General features: G+C 40.2%; 1 long non-coding RNA gene across 1 annotated transcript; it reads right to left on the reverse strand.

The window, feature by feature from the left end:
• Nucleotides 1-784: 784 nt before the first annotated feature.
• On the reverse strand, nucleotides 785-4,661 carry LOC133893659 (uncharacterized). Its single transcript, XR_009904544.1, has 3 exons — nucleotides 4,574-4,661; nucleotides 2,233-2,366; nucleotides 785-1,000 (listed from the first exon to the last, which is right to left on the reverse strand). It is a non-coding gene; the product is annotated as an uncharacterized LOC133893659 (long non-coding RNA).
• Nucleotides 4,662-5,033: the final 372 nt, after the last annotated feature.

Here is a 5,033-nt window from a genome sequence, read left to right on the forward strand (position 1 = left end):
TGTCAAATATGCTCCGGTGAGCTCAACATCCACAACACCGGACCATTTGGTGAGGCAAATCTTCCTGGGACTTCTTCAATTCGACCAAACTTTATCTCTGCGGTGAATTCTTCATGTATTGCATCCATGAGACCTACTAATATATATTCTTGACAAACATATTAGTCTCATTGACTATGTTGTCATTAATCACCAAAATCACAATCATGGCCTAATAGGGCTATTTTCGCTATAATCTCCCTTTTTTGGTGATTGATGACAACACAACCAAAGCAAGTGGTAAATAATAAATGATATCAAATGTAAAGTTCATAAACGAGCACAAAATCTTACCACATTGCTCGGATGCATGTTCTTACCACTTAGTCCCCTTTTGTTGTGGCTCCCCATTTCTCCATCGTCACTATCTCCCTTGATCGACTCATGCAAGAGCTTCTTCTTCTTCTCTCCTCCACAATAATTCATCTTGCAACTTGTATCTTGCTTGGTCATCAAACTTCTCCCTCTTTATCAACAATCTCTCAAAAAGGCTATATGTACATGTTGAACTCAAAGGGAGAAATATTAGAGCACATGGGAGAGAGCTTCACTAATCATGATCTAATTAAAAGGATACCAATTGTATAGATATCACTACAAATGAATGATACCAATTATAGGCTATGAAAGCACATGGATCATTGTAACGCCTCGGGTAAATAGATTACCCGAAACTCCGTGTTTCCACTGTACTTGTCCTATGATCAGTAGCAAGTACACACGGTTACAACAGTGATATCACATCCATACATTTTACAAGGTGAATATGCTTAATTGGATTAAATTTACAACATTAGGACCAACCAGTTTACAATATAAAAAGATATGCAGCGGAAAAATACAATGAAATAGATTCAAATATCCAGTGGATGTGCCTCAAACCCGCCCACAGGCAACCGACTGGGAGTTGAATCCTAGAAAGTCCCGATATCATCGCTTCCATGATTTCCTGGCATTATTTCTGAATAAACGACTTCAGGAAGCAAGCTATATATATTGCAATGATACAATAATGCAGGTTGAATTGAAGGATGGCCAACATATCTAGTTGTGCATAAATGCCTTGATAATTTGGAAAGTACACAATATAATAGATTCGCAATGTAATTTAAAGAGAGCAAAAAGTAAATGATGGTGAAAATAAATAAACAACAACAGCTTCATGTCTACCACAGACCATGAAGATCGATTCTCTATCTAGACATACATAATACCTACACTAGTGCCTACAAGTGAAACCCGACATCCCAAAACAAATAATCTAAACCATGCAGCCTTTCCTAAGGGGCTCTTGACCGCGAGCACGGCTATTCGAATAGATTTATTACTCTGCAGAGTTTGTACACTTTACCCACACGACATGAACTTTCCTTTGGTGGTATCCGTCGATACCGTACACTCTTCAAGTTGGGTGTACATAGGGTGTCATGACAAAGCCATTACACCATTTAATCCTAACCCTTGCTCCTCCCGATTAACATTATTCCCTCCGACTAAGTACTCCTGAGGCGGTCCCACTAGTCCAGAGGATATTAATCGTTGTGTCAGCAAACTTTGATCCCACGCGTATAGCCATGGGAGTCCCTTCGGATACACCCACCTCGTGGATTACCCGCACATACACACCAAACTCCCAAGAAGCAAGGGTAGAATTACCTGGGTTAATAAGCTAGGGCCGTCATCCATACCGGCACATATGGTTGTACTGTTTCCCTTAGTTCCGAGTACAAGGTACCGGTCCTCATACAATACGAGCAGGTCTGCACCTATACATTCTTCTGTGAGACGACGCTCACCTTCTGACACACATTGACATAAACCTGCCCCCGTCTAAACAACAACTCAAGTTTCTCAAAACAATGACTTAACTATTTTTAACAAATCTTTCATATCCCAAGTGATAGTATGACAACCAAATAAATTACCGTAGACAGCAGAGCTAAGCATTTCTATCGTACCTTAGTCCGGTTCTACCCAAGTGACATTATCATGTCAACCCAAAGCCTAGGTTAACAATGGTAAGGTTAACAAGTTCAAGGAAAGTTGACATATTGATTCAATTAGGTCATAGCTACCATCCCAAATAGCAATTTTATAAAACATCTACGCATGCATAATAAATCTTCATAATCAATGCATAAAGTAAATTTGAACACTGGGCCCAAAGTGGTCAAGGGATTGCTTGCCTCTCACCTTTGCGATATTTCTGGTCTCTATCATTCATCGTTGATCGCACTTACGTACACACCAAATACTCGATCGATAAACATCGAAAGATGCAAATAAATCCATCCAAGAAAATCCACAGCAATGAACACAAAATATTTCTGCATGAAAACAAGGAACATGATTTTAGATGGATTTTGCAATAAGAATCGTGTTAATCGGAGTATGAGTGAAATGCATTTTTCTTGTGTAAAGTTACACCAACAAAGATTTTTTGAAGTTAACAATGTGAGACCAAAACATGTGCTACCCTATTTATACATATCATTAGAAATGGATTCACAGACTTTAGAAATTCCATGATTAAATGGTGAATTAAACAAGATTGATCACATTTAAATCATTACAAAACTTAATCTCAAATTTTCATGAAAACTTGCATTTTTATACTTTAGTTCTTGGCAATATAAAGCTAACAAAAGTGGTTTCACATTTTTAGGATATTGAATTAATGAACTATGATTTGAATAAACTGAAACACATTTAATTAATTAATTAATTGTCATAAAGTATTGCATGAGTTCTAACATTTTTAACATGTAAATTATGACAAAACGAAACTAACAAACTTGGTTTCATATTTTTTGGAGTTGTATTTATTTTACTACGAATTATACCAATTCCTAGCACTACTAAAAAACTATTTTCAGAGGCGGATCAAAACCTGTTTTTATAGGCGTTTATCGAATCCGCCTGTGATCGAAGGCCTGTGGAAGATTTCCACAGGCGCAAAAGAGACCGCCTGTGAAAACCTATTATCACAGGTGGTTTCTTAAGAGAACCGCCTGTGGAAAACGATTTTCACAGGTGGTTCCTTAAGTGAACCGCCTCTGAAAATCGATCCCCAAATCGACGTTTTTTTTGGTAAAAAAAAGCGAATTTTTTTTAACCTGAGGAACCCTCGCTGCCACACCGTCGGAACTCACCCATCTCGCTATTTTTCACACTATTTTCAACGTTTGCGTTCGGTTGGAATCGAACCCAGGATCTCCACTCACGCGCGACCTTCCTTACCGCCTCACCTTTCAAGTACTTGAGATTGAAACGGGATATTTTATCCTTTTGACCTTTTCTGCCGAATATTTCCACAGGTGGTTCACTTAAGGAACCGCCTGTGAAAACTGTGTAAACCTTCGGTTTAAAATTATAAAATATCCCGTCTTCGATAAAACAGGCATAACTTTTGCATACGAACTCCGAATTCGACGTTTTTTTTACTCTACAGACATCTACAGAAAAAGTTACATCTGTTTCTCCCCAACTTCGTCTGGTTTGACGAACTTTTTGAGGCCAAAAATGGCTTGGAAGATTGAATTCTCGCCCCTGGAAGTTTTTGTACCGTTTTCGGAGTGCATGTTTGTGTCGATAGCCATCACCTCTTACATCAAACTTGAGCAGAAATATGCAAGAGTTCCTATTCTAGTGCTGCTGAGGTAAGAAAAAATAAGAGAAAAATAAAATAAAAATAAAAAATATTTGTGACTGTGCTAACGCTTGATGACACTTGATGCTATTGTTATTATCACTACTAATTCTGTAAGCTAAGTCTTGTTATTGATAGTGAGCTCTTTGCTATTCTTCTTCTTGTTCTTGTTAGAGATGTTGAAGTTGGTAGTATTATTTTTCTTCTCTGAGTTTACTTATATTAATAGGATTTGTGATAACAATAGCATATGTGTAATCGAAACTTATGTGTGAAACTTCAACTGATTGTTTAGGGATCTAAATGACTTTAAATAAAAAAAATTCGACTACAAAGTTGTAGATCTGGTCGAGAGCTATAATTTTCATATAAACTTTGTGCTCATCAGACTTCGTATGAAAAAGTTATGATTTTTTTAAAGATAAGCTAGCATCTATTACTACAGACGGTTCTTTATGTGAACCGTGAACCGTCCATAAAAATAGCCAGATGGTTCCTTAAGTGAACCGCCTGTGAAAATGGCTATTTTCACAGGCGGTTTCTTATATGAACCGCTTGTGAAAATAGAGCTATTTCCATAGGCGGTTCACATAAGGAACCGCCTGTGGAATATTTCCACAGGTGGTTCCTTCTGTAAACCGTCTGTAAAAATCAACCCATTTTCACATACGGTTCACGTAAGCAACCACCTGTGAAAGTTTGTTTCCACAGGCGGTCTAAAATCACAGTAGTCCGCCGCAGACTGCTCAGGCAGATTTTTATATGAACCGCCTGTAGAAAGACCACTTATGTGTCTCGAAAAATAGTTTTTACAGTAGTTTAGTTATTTTGATCAAACGATGAACAGTACACAAAAGCTAGACGGACTGGGGGCAGCGGTTAGACCGTGGGGCTTGCCGGAGGCATCGCCGGTGACGGGAGATGGCGTGGTTCGGCTGGAGAATGGCACCAACGCGTCGAGCACACGAAGGCGAACCAGCCCATGCGCTTCTCGGCCGGAGAGCCCGACCAGAGCACGGGCGGCGACGGGTAAGGCGGCACGACGGCGTTCAGTCCTCGGCGAGCACCGAACCAATGATGGGCCGGGGCCAAAGGGGTGCGTGCTTTACGTCCAGGGGATCACGGTGGAGCTCTCCATGGTACAAATGGGCTTGGAGAAGCCGTGCAGTGGCGGATCGCCGGTGAGGTGCTTCGGTGATGGCAATGGTGACCGGCGGAGGCAAAAACGGCCATGGCAGCGTGTGCAGCTGCGGATTCGCGACGAGGATCAGTCAAGGAGGGGCACAAGGTAGTGAAGGAGTCATGGCCAGGAGGAATCGACGTGAGCTCACCAGAAGAGGAAAGA

Source organism: Phragmites australis, chromosome 15 (genome assembly GCF_958298935.1).
Source record: "Phragmites australis chromosome 15, lpPhrAust1.1, whole genome shotgun sequence".
Taxonomy (NCBI): Eukaryota; Viridiplantae; Streptophyta; class Magnoliopsida; order Poales; family Poaceae; genus Phragmites; species Phragmites australis.